Here is a 22,023-nt window from a genome sequence, read left to right as displayed (position 1 = left end):
CACTCCAGCCTGAGTGACAAAGCAAGACTCTGTCTCAAAAAAAAGGAAAACAGCTGTAAAACTCTGCCCGTGTACTGGCAAGATAGCTGCACACACATATGTACACACATACACGTACACACACACACACACACACACACACACACACACACACAAACACAGTCTTACTAAATCAAATACCAAAGACCTAAATTTTATCAAATGGATTTTATGACAATATGAAATGAAGCCAGAGTGCAACTGGATGAATGAACTCATGCTCAGTGTGTGCGTGTGCAGATACAGTTTGCACATGGCCACGTACAAGTGAAGATGGGGTGCAGGGGGAGGTTTATGTCACAGTCACATGCTCTTAGCACTACTCTTGACTTGGAAGACTGTTGCTCACTGGGGTCTAAACACATCAGATTTACTCCCCACAGCTTCTTATTTTGCTTCATTTTAGTCGAATTTTTTTCCTGAAAAAGAAAGTTAGTTAAAGGAACTAGAGGAGGCCCCACACCCAGCCCTCCCACTCCTTCTGGGAGTAAGCGGAGACCAGAGCCTCTGCAAGCAGGCTGGGTGCTCTGTGGAGGTGCAGTCCATGTGGAAGGCGTTGGTCTTGCTGAATTCATTTTCATCAAAGATTCCCAGCTCACACTCCACAGCTTCATTGCATTAAAATCTGTGACTTAAAATTTCAGGGAGAAACATGGATCTTTCTTTTGCTCATTAACCCTTCCTCCCCACCTTCCGAGAAAATCTGAACCAACCTGTCTAACTTTGTTCCAAAATTCTTTTCTCCCACTAAAAGTGGCTCCATCTCCTTGCACCCTAATTCTCCAGGGGCATCCCCATCCCATCTACAGGGACACGGCTTGTGGAAAGAGAGGACCTTGAGGGTCACCGAGGGGGCGGGTTCCTGGGGGCCAGGCCAGGGCAGCATGTGGGACTTTCCTGGAGGGTCCCCAGGGTCAAAACCCTCTCTCCTGTCAGCCCCCTTGTGTAGGGAGCTTTTCCACAGGGGCCACACAAGGACGTGCTGAGCTGCCAATCACACCATCAAGGCACCATCTCATGCAGGTGCAGATGTGAACTCTTGAGAGGAGAATCCCAGGTAAATTCATTCAGCTGACATTTTCGCCTTGCCCTGCCCTGCCCTGCCCTGCCTTGCCTTTCTTTCTCTTTCCTTTCTTTCCTTCTTTCTTTTCTCCTCCTCTTCTTCTTCTTTTTTTTCTGAAGTGAGAGTCTTGCTCTGTCACCCAAGCTTGAGTGCAGTGGCGTGATTTCTGCTCTGCAACGTCTGCCTCACAGGTTCAAGTGATTTTCCTGCCTCAGCCTCCTGAGTAGCTGAGTGTACCATCACACCCAGCTAATTTTTGTATTTTTAATAGAGACAGGGTTTCACCATTTTGGTCAGGCTGGGCCTGAACTCCTGACCTCGTGATCTGCCTGCCTCAGCCTCAGATCACGTGCTGGGATTACAAGTGTGAGCCACCACACCTGGCCTTTTCTTTTTTTTTTAATTATGGTAAAATACTCATAACATGAAAGTAATAATTTTAACCATGTTTAAATGTACAATGCAGAATATTGTACAACCACCATCACTATTTCCAAGATTTTTTCATTATCCAAAGCAGAGCTCTGTCCCCACTAAACAGCCCCTGATTTCCCCTCCTGCCAGCCCCTGGCACCCACCATTCTACTTTCTGTCTCCCTGAATCTGGCTACTCTGTGGACTTCCTGTAAGTGGAATTATGCAGAATTTGTCCTTTTGTGACTGGCTTTCTTCACTCAGCACAATGCTGTTAAGGTGTGTCTGTATTGTAGCATGTGTTACAATTTCCTTCCTTTTAAAGGCTGTATAATATTCCATCGTGTGTATACCACATTTTGTTTATCCATTTGACCATGGATGGACACGTGGGTTTCTTCTACCTTTTGTCTAGTGTGAACAGTGCTGCTATGGACATGGGTGTACAAATCTGCATTCCAGTTCCCACTTCCAATTCTTCGGGGTATATTACCAGAAGAGAAATTGCTGGATCACATGATAATTTCATGTTTAACTTTCTGAGGAACTCCCATCCTGTTAGCTGGCCTTTGAGTTCTGGGCTGGGGTCTGCAAATGTGTGGATCTTCACAGGGCAACAGTTGGCCCTTCAGAGGCAAAGGAGTTAGTTGCAAGAGGCTTCAAGGGGTTGAGCCATCTCTTCTGTCATGGGCATTGCTGATTCAGCACCATTCCCGTGCAGACCCCAGCTCCTTGAGCATTTCAAATTTTGTTCTACCTAAATTCCCTGGAGCACCAGGTGCTGTGAATTCTTTGCCAAAGCCTGCACAGAGAGATTTTTAGACACATTACACCAAAGGAGATGGAGCTTGGAGGGCTACCGAGATCTGCCCGCAAGCCATAGACACCCAAGTCAAATGTCAGCTCTTCCACTCTCGGGTAGGAGCTTGGGCACACTAGGCAAACTCCCTGGGCCTCAAATGCCTCCACTGTAGAACAGACGCTAGCACACCATCCGAAGGGTGTGACTTAGGAATGTGAGGTGATCTGCTCAAGCACAGTGGTAGATGTGGACTAAACAATCACATTTATCAGCTCCAAACTAGCAAATGACAAGGCTGGGATTTCCATCCATATCCACCTGATTCTGAAGTCTATGCTTCTTCCACTACAATTCACATAGACCTGGATTCAGTTTGACTGTAAAATGGGACCAAAAACAGCCTCCTCCCAGAGCACCTCTGAAGATTCTTTGGGACAAATAAGCACGTGCCACTTGCCAGGTGCTGGACTGGGTTGTTCAAACACAATCTCACGGTGTGTGTCTCCACCATGGTCCTTCAAAATAGGCATCACGCCATCTTGCAGGAATCATCAGGACAGACGAAGTCCACTCAAGGCTTCACAGCTACAGAGTGGTGAGGCTGGGTAGAAACTGATGTCCACATGGCTCGAAAGACAGTACTCATAACACAGGGCTGCTTAGCTTTTTAGATTTCCATCCAGGATCAGCCTCGCAGCCCACTCTGGCTGGGGGTTGTTTCTGGGGGATCTAAAGGCATGTTCTCCTGTCTCCATTCATTGGGCCAGGCCCTTGGCCTGCAGTGGGAGGGGTGGGCAGTGCCTGGGAGGAGACAGGAAGAGGCTGCCTGTGTTGGGGTGTGTCTCGGGGCTGACGCCACGATCAGGACTGCCACTGTCTCTGCCTGGTTTCCGGAGTCTGGATGGGTCTGAGGTGGTGAGTGGTTTCCCGTTTTCCTGCAGCTCAGGACTGGCCTAGTTGGAAAGACATCTTAGGCTGATGTGTCCAGCATGCTGGAGATGAGAATGAGGAGAAGCAGGAGGGAGAGGGAGGTTCAGTTTGCTCAGGTCATGTCTGTAGAGGAATCTGGAAGCAGACCCAGGGGAGAACTGGAGACCACAGACCTCATGGGTGGCGAGCAAACAAGAGAGTCTCTGAGGAGCTTCCCTGGACCACAGAATCCAGACCCTTCTGGGGAAAGCACTTTGGAGGAGGGAACAGAGTCTGCCCTCTGCTGCTCTCCAGCCCTGGCCAGTGTTCCTGGCTCTCTGAGTCTCTTTTTCTCACCATTAGATGGGTGCGGTTCTACTTCACAAATATGGGAGCCCATGTATGGCCACATGCTTTATACAATGCCTGGTGTGATTTTGAAAACCTGGGACAAAAATCTGCAGGTGGACAAATACATATAACTTTTAGAGCACACTATCTAGCCCCCGAAGAAACCGCTACGTGAAGTCAGAGCACTACGTGAGGTTTCCAGTTCTCTTCAAAGTGCATAAAGAAGGGAATTCAATAAAACAGTGCATGTTGGTGAACACTTGTACCCTGCTGGGTTTCACAACGAGGAAACAATGGGACAGTATAGGTCCCCTTTCTCCAGGTTTACTCTCAGATTATTCTCGATCTGATCAAGAAATCTCCAGATTCAAGTTTAAGCTTCTTGCTCCCAATGTTAATATTCAGGGTGGAATAGAAACACTCCACTCCATCATTTTCTTCTCTAAGTGTCTGATGGCCCTCAGTTTTCTCATCTGCAAAATGGCCGTCAAGGCATTGCCTTGGGGCTTGCATGGGGTGGGGAGAGTAAGAAGCCTGGCTGAGGGCCTAACCCATGCTCAATCTCTGTTTAATACTGTGGCTGCTGATCCTCCTCCTCTGGATACCTCTGGACATCAGTTTATCTTCATGGATCCCCAGTACTGCCCAGCAGTCCCCCTGCTCCTGCACCGGGGCTCCTTGCTGAGCAGGCGCAGATGTGGAGGCTGGATGTCAAGCTGTGAAGTGGACTTCCACATGCCTATAGAAACCATGGCCACCACAAGCAGCATTCCATCCCCTGGCTCGTGGCAGCCAGCCACAGGGACATGCACCAATGCACGAGGCTCAACTCACGCCGGCACATGGCTCCATCTCCCTGCAGGGCTCTGGGAGGGGGTACTCCTATGTCCCTGCACACACAGTTCTCTGGCCCTGAAGTCCAAGGGGTCCAGGCTTGTGCAAAATAACTAGGTCTTCCCACCAACAGCCCTTTAGGATCGCAGGGGTGTTGGTGGGAAGACCTAGTCCTTCCCTTGTTCCTGCATCGAGCACAATCCATCATTCAGCCAGGCTGGCCCCCATGGTTCCTCCCACCAGCAATGGCAGAGATTCAGAGAGGGAGAACCTCCCAGCTGGCTCTAGGAGAAATGACAAAGCAAGCAACTTTTTCTTCAGGATTTCGAAGAAACACTGTGGCATTGTCAGGGTTTTGCAGTCTGATGGGAGTTGCGTTTGAACTCTGACAGTCACTCGCTGTGTGGTCTTGAACAGGTTGGCTCAGGTCTCCAAACTCGATCTTACTCATCTGCAGAAATGGGGATGATGTCTGCTGTGTGCCTGTACCTAGGTTGCGATTAACCTGTGACGATTAACAGGGAAGAGGCTCCAGGTACAGCGTCTGGCACGTGGTATGTGTTCCACAAAATTAAATTCACGTAGAAAGAGTAAATAAGACTTAGAATGTGATAGCACAACAGGGTGGCCGTAGTCCATCGTTTTTAATTATACATTAAAAATAACTAAAAGAGCGTGATTGGACTGTTTGTAATACAAGCGATAAATGCTCGAGGGGATGGAGAACCCATTGGACGTGATGGGATTATTATACATTGCATGCCCATGTCAAAACATCTCAGGTACCCCATAAATAGGTACACTTACCATGTACTCCCCTAAATTAAAATAAAAATGAAACATCGATCAATCAACAATCAATCCACTCTCCCCTCCTTTCCTCCAGTGCGCCGTCACGTAGATGTCAACCCCTCTTCAGCTACTAGCTCTGGGGCACCTACTAGGTGCTAGGCATTGCATTCCATTCCATTGTAGAAATGTGACCTAGGGCAACTTAGATGCAACGCCATGGCTCTTAGAGTCTTCTGAAGAAGGACATGTAGACAAGTGGTCATGCCCCAGAATGGCCCTGGCCATTGGCCGTGGCAGAGGGGGGCGGGGGAAGTGTGGGTGCTATGGGACGTGAGAAGAGTTTCTATCCACTTCAGTCACTCAGTAAGTATTCATTAGAAACCTCAGCATACTGTCCGCTGGGCACCTGGTGTACTGAGATAAGTGTGTTATGCTCTTGAGAAGCTTATGGTCTAGTGGGGCAGATGGGCATGCACACAGATAGTTTCAGGGTTAAGAATTAAGATCACTCTAGAGTACAGATACTGGGGCCAACATATACCTATTTAAGGCAGCATCCTATAGGGAGATAAGATGCTTCCACTGTGGACAGCACAAACTTGACTGTCATGGAGACCTGGGATGGAATCTTGACTCTACCATTAAATGATCAACCTTCACCTTGGTTTCCCTATTTGTGGAGTAGGGAAAAAGGGATACCCCAGGCTAAGCATTTTAGCAGTGTTAGCTCATTTGACCTATAGATAGGTTATACAAAGAAGCAGACACTACGGAGGTGAAGTGACTTGATCAAGATCACAAGGCCGGTGTGCAGCACAGTAGGTGTTAAATCGAGACCAATTTGTCCCCAAAATCCCATGCATTTTGTTGTTGTTGCTGTTGTCCTTGCACTTTGCCTCCCTGGGTGGGACTAGCTGATACCCATTGTCCTGACTCTCACTTAGAATTTACCCCGAGGCAAGGTGCTGTGGGTTGTCACATTGTACCTTCCAGTGGCCACTCTGTGGAGAAGAGTGGCTGTCAATGGGATGCTGCCCAATTGTAGGGCTCATGTCTCAAGCAGAAGGTGGCAGGATCACCAGACCCAGAGGAGACTGTTTTCCTGACCTTATTCGGAGGAAGCCTCATTGCTCCTTATTTATCTAATTGATCCCAGGGCTGGGCAGCGGCGAGCCAACGTGAGGCATTTGCTGACGGTGTGCCATTCTATTTTTTGAGTTGGGATTCACAGGAAAGTGAAGCCACATTTTTTTTGAAGCCAGGGGGAGTGGGGCCAGGCATTTGAACAATGGGTTGTCTGCTTGGCCACCAGGCCAGGCACAGTCATATTTGGTTATGTGTGAGGCAGGAAATAATTATTTATCAGTACATTTATTTTCAGGGCTCTGAGTAGCAGGCAACTGAATCCAAATATGGCCTGGAGAAAACTTTAATTCTATTACATACTGTCTTCTTCTCCTGGCCTCCACTCTTTTAGCTTTTGCAATTGTCCTTTAAACAATTCAAACTATGTTTTTCAGTGAAATTATCCCCATTAAACACACAGACACACATGCACGCCTGCATGCACACTGCTTTTTAAAGAGTGTGTTCTAAAGGAAGCTTCATATGGATCAAGCACTATTCAGAGAATCGTCTTTCAGTGCCCTGGGGATTCTGGAATCAGAGCTGAGTTGGAACACCGGCTCTATGAACTACTGGCCCTAAAATGTTCCGGAAGTTATTCAATCTCTCTCAGTCTCAGGGTCCTCGTCTGTACAATGGGCATGAGAATTCCTACCCACCGTGGTGTTGCAAGGGTACAACGAGATAACATGGTTCAAAGCACTTTGGTGCAGGGTAGGTATCCGTCCAGGGTTGAACAGTGTCCCCCCAAATTCACGTCCTTCTCAGACGCTCAGACTGTTTTGAGGTGGGGTTGGGGGAACACTTACCATACGTAGAGATGAAGGCCATGTGGAGACAGAGGCCGAGATTGGAGCTTTGCAGCTGTAATCCCAGGAGTACAAAGGATGCAAGGCCATAAAAGAAACCAGGGAGAGGCAGAAAAGAACTCTACACCTGGACTTCGCAGTTCTGGCCTCTAGAACTGTGAGAGGATAAATCTCTGTTGTCCTTAAGTGATCACCCAGTTTGCGATGACGTTTCTCATGGCAGTCCTATAAAAGGATCCAACAAATATTTTTATAGATAGCGTAGCACAGAGCCTGGCACAGAGGCCCAGGATTTATTATTTGCTTGAACCTGGTGTCTGGAAATGCCGAGACATTGGCCTGGTTTTCTTTCTTTCTTATTTCTGTTCTGCATTTAGTCCTCTGCAAACAGCTCGGCAGAAAATCTTAGTCAATTTTGCATGCGTTCCCATAATATGCAAATTCAAGCTACCAGTTTATTTTATACTGAGACCACATATACAAATTCTAGTTACATAGAGAGTTTCATATAAAGTACTACGTCTCCCGTAAATAGACTTTTTGAAGTTTACAGAGATGTTTTGAGCTGCCTCACTCTTCCCAGGTGGTGTGTTACCATCAAATATCTGAGTGGGCAAGTGTAATTTATGTAGGCATATATCATGCTTATAAAGGCCAATGCCATTTCTCCAGGCCCCCGTGAACACTTAGGGCTGACAGTGCCTAAATAAACCGGTTTATTTACTGCAGTAGTTACCTGTTTAAGACTAGCCGTTACATTAAGTAACAGAGAGTGCCCAGACTAATAGATTTACAGTGTGCCTGTTTGTTTTACTGAAGGATTTATTGCAGCAGTAATAACTGTCAGAGGGTGAGGCTGGTGAAAGGGCCAGAGCTACACACAGAGGATCCATCACATGACCGGCTTCCTGACAGCCCTATGGGGAGCTCTTTTGTCACCAACTCAAGCACCTGAGTGGATACCTTGGATCAATGGACAGAGAATGTGGAATCCAGGTTCTCGGGGCAAGAGCACCTCTTCTATTTGACCCATATGGATGTGAGTGCCAGGCTTTCTATGTCGTGGGAGTGATTTACAGCAGGGCCCTGGAGACTGACTCCCATGGATTCAGTGAGTGCTTCATGCGAGCCACAAGAGAGGAATCCCCTGCTTTCAAATCCTGGCCAACTAGATGGTGATCGGGGGAAAACTACTTGCAATGTGCAGGGTCTTATGCTTTCTATTCTTAATCCAACCGGGCTTTTTGTTTAGAGACCAGCCAGGGGCCTGAGGACCGAAGATTAGATTGGATTGGATAGGAGTGAATTGGATTAGAAGCCTTGTAGAGTGGCTTGACACATGGGCTTTGGAGGCAGGTAGGTAAATTCTAATCTTGGAATGGTCATTTGTAAGTTGTGCAGCAGGGAGAAAATGTATTTAAATTCTCTAAGCCATGCATTTGTCCTCTGAAAAACTGGAATAATTCTCTATTTTACAAGGTTTTTGTTAAGACTGGAGGAGATGCTACTTGCGATGCTGCTTCTGTTGCCATTTGTTTGATCCGCTATTTGTGGACGCTTGGGTTTAGACAAAAAGAAACCAAGAAAGGGGTATTCTAGTCTGACCCTTCCATCTTCCTATTTTGCAGAAGGAGAAACTGTGCATGCGAGAGGACCATGGATTTTTCCCAGGTTGTACTGCAGATTAGTGGCAAAGTCTTGGTTAGATGCAAGGTCCCCCAAGTCGCAATCCTAACTCTGAGTCATTCAATCATTCCACAGATGATTATGGAGCACCTCCTATGGGCTCATCAGCAGTGGCAGAAGAGATGGGATCTGTGTCTGTCCTGCCAGGTGCAGCCTCAGGCTTCTCTGGCTCCCAGGTGTCAATCACAGCACATGGCATTGAGTAGAAAAGCAAGAGAGGTATATGAAATGAATAAATGACAGTCCCTGCCTAAAAGGGTAACGGCACTGTGAAAAACACAAGCAAAGAATTTTGAGGGGGTTCAGAGGAGGGTCGATTAATCCTCTTGTGATGGGAAGGCTTTCTAAAGCAGCCAGCCAGGGAGGGAACAGGGTGGCATTTCAAACAGGAAACAGTGTAAGGAAAGCTCCTTTGAAGTTAAAAAAATCTGCTTAGGTCGGGCACGGTGGCTCAAGCCTGTAATCCCAGCACTTTGGGAGACCGAGGCGGGTGGATCACGAGGTCAACAGATCGAGACCATCCTGGTCAACATGGTGAAACCCCATCTCTACTAAAAATACAAAAAATTAGCTGGGCATGGTGGCACATGTCTGTAATCCCAGCTACTCAGGAGGCTGAGGCAGGAGAATTGCCAGAATCTAGGAGGCGGAGGTTGTGGTGAGCCGAGATCGCGCCATTGCACTCCAGCCTGGTAACAAGAGCGAAACTCTTTCTCAAAAAAAAAAAAATCTGCTTAAAGCTGAAGAAGTGTAGGTTGAGCCTGGTTAGTTAGGTAGAGGAGCTCTGTGTCCGGTAGGTACATGTCTTGAAGAATTCTGCTTGGGCAGGCTTTCCTTAAGTTCTGTGTTGTGATCCTACGAGGCTCTGGGCTCTGTGAATCAGGCACTGGAAGGGTTACTGTTCCTACCTTTCAGAAAACAGGCTTTGAGTCTGTAGTGACCTGCCCAAGATTGCTTAGGTAGGATTCATTCATTCATTCATTTGTTCATATAGATCTAACTACATAATTTATGGGACAAATAAAAATATAGAACTCTTTCTTCAAAATTGTTAAAAATTTCAAGACCATAACTGCAGAGCTTAATTAATGAATTCAAGTGTAGGATCATTCTGAACTTGGGGCCACGTGCAATGGAACCTGTCATGTGTCCATGAAGCCAGCCCTGGTTCCGCATGTATTTATTGGGTGCTTAGTATATGCCAGTAGCAGTTCAGGCACTGGTGATACAGCAGTGAACAAGCCGGAGGTGCCCCCTTCCTCTCCTGAATTCTTGAGGGAGGTGGTTGGAGCAAAGATACAATGAACAAGTAAAAGGATCAATGATGAGATGGTTTCAGATAGTGATGAGTGCTAAGAAGGGGCTAAAGATTTCAAGGCTGGGGTGGAATAGGTGATGAGATGTGCAGATCTGGGGAAACAGCACTTTAGCCAAAGAAAAAGCAAAGGATCTAAATTCAGCACAAACTTAGAGCATTCAGGAAGAGGCACCGGTGCCCAAGGGGTTGTAGGAGCAGGGAGGCTGCAGTGCATGCATTTTATGGGCCCTGCAGGACATGGACAAAAGACACTGGACACTGTTGTGGAGGGGTGACCCAGGAGGAACATGGGGGCCTCTGGGCCAGGATGGCTCTTTATTAGCCTTTCCTCTCAAGGGCCAGCAGCTCCAGGGATCAGATGCCTCTGGCTGGTCACAGGGCTCACTAAAGAATGATGGGAGGGAATTGTTTTTGATTGACAAGTAAAGTAGAGCATTAGATGAGCACTTAAGTGGTTCTCATGTAACTTGTGTCCAAGAAACCCTGAGACAATGGGGATGGCATTTGCTGGGTGGGAATAAACAATTTTTCTTTTGTTAAAAATTCTGATAATTAAGAAAAAATGCAAGCAGTTAAGTGAAAAGGAACTTTTAAAAATGTCATTTCAAATCACGCAGAAGTAACCATCATCAAACATTTGGAAATCATTAGTTTGGACACTTTTGTGTATATAATAGGAAACAAGTTAAAATATAGCTAGAAAGAGTATGTATTGCCAGAAAAAAATTACAATTCTGATTTTTATAAAAATCAAATGCATATTTTTACTTCACTACAACAGCAGCAAGAAACTGAAGAACTTGATTTATAGGCATGTTTCTTCATCTAAAAATGGGATTCATATGGAAAAAATTTGAAGAATTGTTAGAAGAACCTCTCAAACTTAAGAGTATCTACTGATCTTTGCTATAAAAGACAAAAAAACTAACATGTCTATACTTTCTTTTATTCCTTCCTTCAGTCACTGAGTTTTGTCGGTTATATTACTAATTTACATCATTTTTATAGTTTATATGTTTTTCACACTTAGGAGTTTGTTAATTATACTTTTTACAATTGTTTAATGTCATCTTTACATTTGAATGGATTCAATGCCTTTTATTCATCTTCTTAACATAGTTTCTCCATTCCTGAGTTTTTTATTTTGTTTTTTTAGATGGAGTCTTGCTCTGTCGCCCAAGCTGGAGTGCAGTGGTATGATCTTGGCTCACCACAAACTTAGCCTCCTGGATTCAAGCCATTCTCCTGCCTCAGCCTCCTGAGTAGCTGGAATTACAGGCCCACACTACCACCACACTCAACTAAGTTTTGCATTTTTAGTACAGACGGGGTTTCACCATATTGGCTAGGCTGGTCTTGAACTACCTACCTCAAGTGATCCGCCCACCTAGGCCCCCAAAGTGCTGAGATTACAGGCATGAGCCAGTGCACCCAGCCGAGTTTGTTTTTTCATTCCCAGCATTGTTAACTGGGTTTATTGTCCAGCAGATTTTTTTTTTCTTTGGAGTCTTGCTCTGTTGCCCAGGCTAGAGTTCAGTGGTGTGATCTGGGCTCACTGCAACCTCTGCCTCCCAGGTTCAAGTGATTCTCCTGCTTCAGCCTCCTGAGTAGCTGGGATTACAGGCATGCACCACCATGCCTGGCTAATTTTTGTATTTTTAGCACAACCACGCCTGGCTAATTTTTGTATTTTTAGTAGAGACAGGGTTTTACCATGTAAAACTGACTGGTCAGACTGGTCTCAAACTCCTGACCTTGTGATTCATCCACCTTGGCTTCTCAAAGTGCCGGGATTAAAGGCATGAACCACTGAGCCCAGCCAATTCAGCAGATTTTAAAATGATGAGTCAGAGCTGCTAGAGTCCTCAAGTTATTCCATCCTTAGATAGCATCTATTGTTTTTATGGCTAAAGACTAGCTTGTTCTGTACGCAATTTAGGGTTTACATTGTTTTCCCTAAAAATTTTTGTTTGTAATGGTTACCTCTCTTCTGACATTGAATAGCTGAGGTTCATGCTGGGTAAATTGCTTCTCTTGTTTAGATGTCTTCATGATTTTTTTATTTCTCTTTGAGGGTCAGTCGTATCACTAGGATTTTATTACTTTTTTTCCTGAAATGTAATATGTTATTTGTTTTGTAGATTTTAGTCTTTATTTCAAATTTTTTTTAAGATGCCATGAATAGTTTGTTTGGTCTTTTTCTCCAGAAGCACCAATTATACATTTGTTGGCTCTTGTTTAGCTCTTATATGTTATTATTCTCTCTGTAATCATTTTTCTTGCCTTTTTTTGTTTGTTTTACTTCATGCTGTTTTGTAAAGTTTATTCTCCAAGTTTTTTTGTTCTCAATTGTGTTTATCTGTTTTTCTTGTTTCCAAAATGGTTTTCATCTCTAGTATCATTTTATTTTGCATTTATTTTTTCCAGATTATCACCTCTTTTTACATCTGAAAATCTCTTCTTTGCACCATTGTATAACTTCCTTGAATTCAATTCTGTAGAGAAAAACCCCTCAAAGCTATGTATAATTATTTTGTGAGCTATTTTTTATCCCTATGGGTAATTTCTCCTGACATCTATCTCTATCTCTCTCTATTTATATCATCTATATCTATAGATATAAATATATAGATATGGATATGTATATTCAGCATGAATATATATAAATACATTCACATATATGTATATGTGTGTGTGTGTGTGTGTGTATGTTCCTCTCTTTTTCTCTCTTTCTTAGACAAGGTCTCATTCTGTCACCTAGGCTGGAGTGCAGTGCAACAATCACAGCTCACTGCAGCCTTGACTTCCTGATCTCAAGAGATCCTTCCACTTTAGACTCCCGAGTAGCTGCTGGGACTACAGGTGCTTGCCACCATACCCAGCTAATTTTTTTTTTTTTTTTTTTTTTTTTTTTTTTTTTGCAGAGATAGGGTTTCATGGTATTGCCCAGGCTGGTCTCATAATCCTAGGCTTAAGTGATCCCCTTGCCTTCGCCTCCCAAAGTGCTGAGATTACAGGTGTGAGCCACCATGCCTGGCTCCTACCCATCTCTTTTTTATAGCTCTTTTCTTTTTTTAATATTATTAATATTTTCTATGTCCAAAATTTGTTTCACCCTACCTATGGACAAATGATATGAAGAAGGACGGGGGAAACGTGAACTGGGACGGATGGAAGCTTCAAGTGGAACAAACTGAATCTTTCATCCTCTTCACAATACCTGGCATGTCCTGTATCCCAAAAGATAGAAGACGTGTATGTGTGTGTGTGTGTGTGTGTGTGAGTATCCCAAAAGATAGAAGACATGTGTGTGTGAGTATCCCAAAAGATAGAAGACATGTGTGTGTGTGTGTGTGTGAGTATCCCAAAAGATAGAAGACGTGTGTGTGTGTGTGAGTATCCCAAAAGATAGAAGACGTGTGTGTGTGTATCCCAAAAGATAGAAGACGTGTGTGTGTGTGAGTATCCCAAAAGATAGAAGACATGTGTGTGTGTGTGAGTATCCCAAAAGATAGAAGACATGTATGTGTGTGTGTGTGTGTTAGTATCCCAAAAGATAGAAGACGTGTGTGTGTGTGTGTGTGAGTATCCCAAAAGATAGAAGACATGTGTGTGTGAGTATCCCAAAAGATAGAAGACATGTGTGTGTGAGTATCCCAAAAGATAGAAGACGTGTGTGTGTGTGTGTGTGAGTATCCCAAAAGATAGAAGACGTGTGTGTGTGAGAGTATCCCAAAAGATAGAAGACGTGTGTGTGTGTGTGTGTGTGAGTATCCCAAAAGATAGAAGACATGTGTGTGTGAGTATCCCAAAAGATAGAAGACGTGTGTGTGTGTGTGTGAGTATCCCAAAAGATAGAAGATGTGTGTGTGTGTGTGAGAGTATCCCAAAAGATAGAAGACGTGTGTGTGTGTGAGTATCCCAAAAGATAGAAGACGTGTGTGTGTGTGTGTGTGAGTATCCCAAAAGATAGAAGACGTGTGTGTGTGTGAGAGTATCCCAAAAGATAACGTGTGTGTGTGTGAGTATCCCAAAAGATAGAAGACGTGTGTGTGTGAGAGTATCCCAAAAGATAACGTGTGTGTGTGAGTATCGCAAAAGATAGAAGACGTGTGTGTGTGAGTATCCCAAAAGATAGAAGATGTGTGTGTGTGTTTGTGAGTATCCCAAAAGATAGAAGACATGTGTGTGTGAGTATCCCAAAAGATAGAAGACATGTGTGTGTGTGTGAGAGTATCCCAAAAGATAGAAGACGTGTGTGTGTGTGTGTGTGTGAGTATCCCAAAAGATAGAAGATGTGTGTGTGTGTGAGAGTATCCCAAAAGATAGAAGACATGTGTGTGTGTGAGTATCCCAAAAGATAGAAGACGTGTGTGTGTGTGTGAGTATCCCAAAAGATAGAAGACATGTATGTGTGTGTGTGTGAGTATCCCAAAAGATAGAAGACGTGTGTGTGTGTGTGTGTGTGAGAGAGTATCCCAAAAGATAGAAGACGTGTATGTGTGTGTGTGTGTGTGAGTATCCCAAAAGATAGAAGACGTGTGTGTGTATGTGTGAGTATCCCAAAAGATAGAAGACGTGTATGTGTGTGTGTGTGTGTGAGTATCCCAAAAGATAGAAGACGTGTATGTGTGTGTGTGTGTGTGAGTATCCCAAAAGATAGAAGACGTGTGTGTGTTTGTGAGTATCCCAAAAGATAGAAGACGTGTGTGTGTGTGTGAGTATCCCAAAAGATAGAAGATGTGAGTGTGTGTGTGTGAGTATCCCAAAAGATAGAAGACGTGTGTGTGTGTGAGTATCCCAAAAGATAGAAGACGTGTGTGTGTGTGTGTGTGAGTATCCCAAAAGATAGAAGACGTGTGTGTGTGTGAGTATCCCAAAAGATAGAAGACGTGTGTGTGTGTGTGTGTGAGTATCCCAAAAGATAGAAGACGTGTGTGTGTGTGAGTATCCCAAAAGACAGAAGACGTGTGTGTGTGTGTGTGTGTGAGTATCCCAAAAGATAGAAGACGTGTGTGTGTGTGTGTGAGTATCCCAAAAGATAGAGGACATGTGTGTATGTGTGTGAGTATCCCAAAAGATAGAAGACATGTGTGTGTGTGTGTGAGTATCCCAAAAGATAGAAGACATGTGTGTGTGTGAGTATCCCAAAAGATAGAAGACGTGTGTGTGTGTGTGTGAGTATCCCAAAAGATAGAAGACATGTGTGTGTGTGAGTATCCCAAAAGATAGAAGACATGTATGTGTGTGTGTGTGTGTGAGTATCCCAAAAGATAGAAGACATGTGTGTGTGTGTGAGTATCCCAAAAGATAGAAGACGTGTGTGTGTGTGTGTGAGTATCCCAAAAGATAGAAGACGTGTGTGTGTGTGTGAGTATCCCAAAAGATAGAAGACGTGTGTGTGTGTGTGAGTATCCCAAAAGATAGAAGACGTGTGTGTGTGTGTGAGTATCCCAAAAGATAGAAGACGTGTGTGTGTGTGTGAGTATCCCAAAAGATAGAAGACGTGTGTGTGTGTGTGTGTGTGTGTGTGTGTGTGTGTGTAGTTTTCAACATTCAAGTGCTGCGGTGGCTAATAGCAAGGCCATAGATTCTCTGTGCTGCCACCTTGGATTCCTGCCTCCTCTCCCTCTTGGAATCCCTTTGACCTCCACAGTATTCATCTGCGAAGAGACAATAAAGCCATTAATCCTGCAGCCCACACTTTTTCAGACAATTTATATTCTTTTTCTTTTTTTATTGTTATTATTTTTTGTGCTGGAGTCTTGCCTGTCACCCAGGCTGTAGTGCAGTGGCTTGATCTTGGCTCACTGCAACCTCCAACTCCCAGGTTCAAGCAATTCTCCTGCCTCAGATTCCTGAGTAGCTGGGACTGCAGGCATGTGCCACCATGCCTAGCTAATTTTTTTGTATTTTTAGTAGAGACAAAGTTTCACCATGGTGGCCAGGCTGCTCTCAAACTCCTGACCTCATGATCTGCCTGCCTTGGCCTCCCAAAGAGCTGGAATTACAGGTGTGAGCCACCGCACCTGGCCCTGATAATTTATATTCTTGGATGGGATCTCCTGAAGCTCATTGCTCACCTCTTCTATACTTTGCAAACAATTCTAGAATCTTACTCGAAGAATGATTGGCTACACATTGGCTACACACTGGCTACATTGCTCAAAAAGTTGGCATTTTAGAGACAACATAATCTGCTTGAGATCCAAGGTGGAGCATTTCTTTCTTAGCATCCTCCGCCACCTAGGTTTAAGCTAGTTGATTTGTGACAGGCGTGTTCCATAGCTTGTGGTTAGTGCTGCTGCTACCCTCGTAGCATCTTCTGTCTTAGTCTCATTCCTTTTTAAAAATAGTACTAATTTTGGTAGGGTTTAAGAGTTGAGCGTTGAGTAAAGCTGCACTTCACTATCCTCCAGTGAACAATTCCTTTGATTTTCAGATTAAAAGAGTTGATAATCTAGGGCTTCTATATCTCCCTATTTTAATTTCAAACGGATGCAGATTTAGCTTAAGAATTTAGACTAAGAGCCGAGGGATCGTAGGATCAATATTTATTTATGGCCCAAATAAGTTTTTCCAGGAGGAATTTGAGCATAGCAGTGACAATCTGGTCCATATTGACTACAGCTGCTTGAATGCCTATGATGATCCAGGAGCTTAGGTGATGCTTTGCTTATTTCAACTGAAAACTCAAGCAAGAACCTGCAGCCCACACTTCTTCAGACAATTGATATTCTTGGATGGGATCTCCAGAAAGGCATCGCTCACCTCTTGTACATTTTGCAAACAATTATAGAATCTTAATCAAAGAACCATTGGCTACGTTGCTGAGGTGAGGTTTGTTAACTCCATTTTACCAGACAGTAAAGAGAAAAATGAGAATCTGAAAGATCAGGTGACTGGATGATAAATCACTGAGCTTGAATTCAAAATCAAGTGAGTTTAACTTACTGACTCCTCCTCCTATGTTTCTCCATAGGCAATATGTGAGGTTTAAAAATAAAATTTTAATTTCGTTGAAATTTCAGCAAACTCTAGACGTTTTCTTCCTCATGCCCTTGGTATCGAGTTTAATCTCTGTGGCTGTTGTAGTAGCACCTCGTGGCTACTTTTTCCCTGGGCTCACTTATTATCAGCATCCACTGACCAACCAGTATCTAACAGGGATCGTTAAGCAGTGCCTGGATAGGCAAGGGGCTTTTTTGTACCTTTATAGCTATTATTGATTGGTTCAATAATCTGATCTATTTTTCAATCAATATGTTCTATGCTAGGCTGAAGAGAGCCAACTTCAAAAACTTTGAAAATTGGAACTCTGGCCACAGCATTCTTTCACTCAATCAGCAATTGCACATAAAACAAGGAGTGTGACTACATACTCTTCATCTTTGGCTTCTCTCACTTCCTCACAGTACACCTCCTAACCCTGTTTCTTTTCTTGCTGTATCTAGTGTTGGCTGAGGGGCTAACCTACCACCTGGTTAGGAGCACTGCCTCTCCAGCCCTCCTCTGTGTATAACTCTTCAGCCTTCAGTGGGTTCACAGGTGTCTGCCCACAGAGTCTCTGCCTTGCTTCTGACATGGTGGCATGATGAGTATTGTGGCTCTACAGTCCTTTGATCTTTTGTATTTGCTTAAACATCTAAATAAGATTCTTTTATAGAAAAAAATTAATCTAGAGTGACTATTTTCACATCATCATCAGAAACATTCCCATAGGTGGCCAAAAGCCTCAGTCATAGAAAATAGTAAGACATTATCAAGAAAATCTGCTCAAATTCAAGTTCTATTTGACCATTTTCAAAAACTTGCTTTCCTCCTCCTTCTACCAGGAATACCTACTTCCCCACCTTAAAACCGTACTTTCAACTTGACCTTGTCTGGTGGTACATAGCTTGGTGGCATTGGGTACACAGCATTTATCACTTAATATTGAACTTGTCGATGTGTGGTTCTGTCTCTCCAAGGTGTTCCTTCAGTTTCCATCTTCTCTAAAAAGTTTCTGCTCGTGTCCTCGGTATCTGGTCCAGAAACCAGCAAAAAGGTGGTTGTCTAGAGAATGTTTCCTGCAAGGCATTGTGAAAAGGCTAATATTCATAGAACACTCTTTGAAAAATGGCCTCATGATTGAAGAGCGGTGGGAGAGAAAACCTGACTGCTTGGTGTCTGCTAAGCCTGCCACACCGTGGACAGACCACACCTGTGAACCAAGTGCAGGCTGGAGATTAATACACGGGAAGATGGGTGGAGCAACATTTCTCCTAACTGCTCCTTGCAGGATCTGACTGTACCTCCCAGGGTTCCACCCTAGTAGCAGTTCTTTGGGAGGCTAAGCTTAGGACCAGTGGTTATCAACATCAAGATGCTGTGTTGGCATATCCAGACCTCGAGTGGACTTTCCAATGATCAAGAAGTCAAGTAACCACTCTTCACGGCTATTAAAAACTTGAGCCAGGCCGGGCGCGGTGGCTCAAGCCTGTAATCCCAGCACTTTGGGAGGCCGAGGCAGGTGGATCACGAGGTCAAGAGATCGAGACCATCCTGGTCAACATGGTGAAACCCCGTCTCTACTAAAAATACAAAAAATTAGCTGGGCATGGTGGTGTGTGCCTGTAATCCCAGCTACTCAGGAGGCTGAGGCAGGAGAATTGCCTGAACCCAGGAGGCGGAGGTTGCGGTGAGCCGAGATCGTGCCATTGCACTCCAGCCTGGGTAACAAGAGCGAAACTCGGTCTAAAAAAAAAAAAAAGAAAAAAAAACCCCACAAAACTTGAGCCAACATAGCACACTCAGTATAGGATCAGATGGAGGCAAAGATACCATAAAAATGAGAGGCCGCCATGCATTTATACCCACATCTTGACACGTACACATCCTAACTTTCCATGTTCTTTGCTTCTCTACCAATTCTGTAGAAACTTTAAATAAAAATAAGATAATAAAATTCGCACCATATAAAATTATACCGTGTAACATTTATAGATGCCATTGACATCTTCATTTTAAAGAATGTAAAAGGGTATTATATATGAGAGTTTTACAAAATTCTGAGGTTGTTCCATCCTCAAGCTGGACAAATATCATTTTTGGCCAAGCATGGTCACAGAAATAAGAGAAACAAGAAGATGTCATTTGTGTTTAGGGTCTACTCTCTGACAGCTATGTGGAAGGTGTATTGAAAGGTGAGGGAACTATGGAAGATTTTCATGATGGGTGTAGAGGTCAGAGTCCCTGCTCTCAAACACCCTTCACTCAGGTCCCAGAAACTGTCCTTCTGAGGCTCTCACCACCATCCTGGGCTTATGTCTTCTGGTTTTGCCACTGCTTCACAGTGCGCCTGGGTGGGAGTAGGAGGCTATTGTATTTAGCACCTGGAAGGGCATCTGAAGAACAAATGATCTAGCCTCTTCATTTTACAGGTGGAAAAACCAAGGCGAAAGGAAGAAAACGGCCTGTCCAAAGTTCCTGGGTCAGGCTGGCTCGGTGCGAATATGGAAACCAGCATCTGCACCCTCATAGCTGCTCTCCCAGCCCCAACCAAGAGACCCATCCTACTATGGCCTGAGTGGGAGGCATTTGAAGACCCTCACCCTCTGGGGCTCAGAATCAATTCCCCTGATGACTTGTTTCATGTCCTAGTTTGGATAACTAAATTTCTTCTTTATTCTGGTACCCACACTCATTTTTAGTTTTGACTAAAGGTTCTAGGAGTCCTTCTTATGGAGCTGACCAGAACTTAATCCCTTTAGGAATGAGTTGTATTCTACCTTATTAGTCAGGACTATTCTTTGGCAGTGAATTAAACTCAATGGATATGGGCTTAAACCAGACACAAGGAGACTTGTGGCACTTTGGAGCTGGAAAGTCCAGTGGTCCTCCCAAGTGGCTGCATAGCATTATTCAGGCTTGGTTCAGCATTATTCTCTCTATCTTCTCCATGTTCGCTTTATTTTTAGGGACTCTCTTTCCCTCTGGTGCCCACTAAGCCATCCACTAGTTCCATCTAGTTGCTGGAAGTAGCTCAGCAATATCATCAGAAAGAAAGCTTCCTTTCCCCCCAAATCCCAGTGCTTTCTCTGTTGGACACAAGTGAGAATCACACTCATCCCCAGGTGTGTGGGAATGGGGTAAGTCAATCTCGCCTGAACCATATGGACTGAGAGTGGAAGAGTAAATTTTCCTAAAAGAAGTCATGGATGCTCATCATCAGAAAAGGGGGAGATACAGTTTGTGTGGGCAAACCAGAGGATGTCTAAGATGTCTCTCTTGCCCTTTCTCACCCTGCTTGGTGTTCTATCCCTGATTACCCTTGGCCTGGAGCCTGACCCAGAAGGCTGCCGACAGACCTCTCCAAAGATGACTGATCTCAAACACTTTAAAGGATTAGCTGTTCACTTTTTCTCAGTCATATTGGAGTTCCCCATCCTCCCCCTAACAGAGATGGTTCACCTGGATTATCCCCTGCTGTTGCTCTACCTTGTGACTGTTCACCGTGAATAATTGCTGCTCTCCTACCTACAGGCAAATGATATGGAGAAGGACAGGGGCAAAGTGAGCTGGGGCAGATGGAACTCTTCTAGTCTCTATTTCAGAAAATTTTAAGATGCTGTTGAATGTTTGGTTATTTTCTCCAGGAGCACCAATTACACAGTCATCCCATGGCTCTGTCCAGTCCCATGTCCCATTCCTTCCTCCTTAACCCCAAACTGTGTCAATAAATGGGGAGACATCCAATTGGCATCAGATCATGACCCACGCCCCACAGCAAGTGAGTGGCTTCTCTGGGACTTGCAGCCAGTTCTCTAGGCTCGTCTGCCCTTTGTACTATTCCAAGGAGGCAACCACACTGGAAAATCAAATGAGGAATTGAACACAAAGAAGTCTGAGTGTGAATATGTCAGCCGGCCTGCAATCAGAAGAGAAGAATCAAAAGCAGAGTCAAGGCTGCTGTTGGGCGCTATAGTTATCGATGGGCACCATCCTACTGCCATCCTGGGAGCAAGTTCTTTGACAGGTGGGGGAAGCGCTGACTTCATTAAGTCGTGTGGGAGTGAAGGGGGAAGATGTCCCTGGGAACTTCTGGCAGCCTTGCGGGGAAAGGATGGTGACGTTGTGTTTCATATTGAACTTGGCATACGTGAGAGTGATGGGGGTATTCATAGGAGATCAGATGGCACTTCCAGTTTGTCTGAAAGAGCCTAATTACTGACCTGACACCCGTTGCTTCAAACAGGCCCGGGAAGCAGCTAACTGGTACGTGGAAGCATCTGGTGGTGCAATTACCCTGTCAGCTCTTTATCCACTTGTAGCCCTGTCATTAGACACTTCTTTTCCTTGATATGCTTAAAATGTAGAGTTACCAACCAGAGCAATTTAAAATGATATATAGTTATTTTTTCTCTCCTCTCCTGTCTAGGGAGAACTTCATAAATGATGTCACAATAAACGGAATGTGAGAGAAACCTCAGAAACGAAATTTGTAAGGGCAGAGACGGCGGGAGGAAGAGAAAGATCGTGCCAGGATTCCCGAGTGCTAATGAATTAATGGGGAAGCCGAGTTAATGAGTGCCGAGGAGGAGCTGTTGTCAGAGGTTTCGAGGTAATAGTGACGAGTTATGGAGCCAGGAGCATTCAAAGTGGCCCCCATGGCTCTAGAAGGGGAAAATAGAAAAATTAGGGAGACAGGTCCCCAGGAGTCAGGAAGACAAAGAGAATGCTGAGAACGACGAGAGCCCTGCAGCCCTGGAGAGATGTTGAAGGTGGAAGACGGAGAGCCCATGGGGAAGCTTGCATATTCTTATTTGCATAGGAATAGGGAGAAAGAAATGGAAGTACAGGAGCAGAGTCTTTCAAGACTGCTCTCAAGTAAGTAGGGACA

At 44.5% G+C, this 22,023-nt stretch overlaps 1 long non-coding RNA gene across 1 annotated transcript; it reads right to left on the bottom strand.

The window, feature by feature from the left end:
* Positions 1–244: 244 nt before the first annotated feature.
* On the bottom strand, positions 245–21,493 carry LOC144577518 (uncharacterized). The gene is made up of 3 exons (XR_013521659.1): positions 21,356–21,493; positions 7,139–7,363; positions 245–458 (listed from the first exon to the last, which is right to left on the bottom strand). It is a non-coding gene; the product is annotated as an uncharacterized LOC144577518 (long non-coding RNA).
* Between the last annotated feature and the right edge of the window lie 530 nt (positions 21,494–22,023).

This window comes from Callithrix jacchus, chromosome 8 (assembly GCF_049354715.1).
Source record: "Callithrix jacchus isolate 240 chromosome 8, calJac240_pri, whole genome shotgun sequence".
In the NCBI taxonomy this organism is placed as follows: Eukaryota; Metazoa; Chordata; class Mammalia; order Primates; family Cebidae; genus Callithrix; species Callithrix jacchus.
The sequence above is the reverse complement of the archived record's forward strand: the minus strand, read 5'-3'. Positions and strand labels throughout refer to the sequence as shown.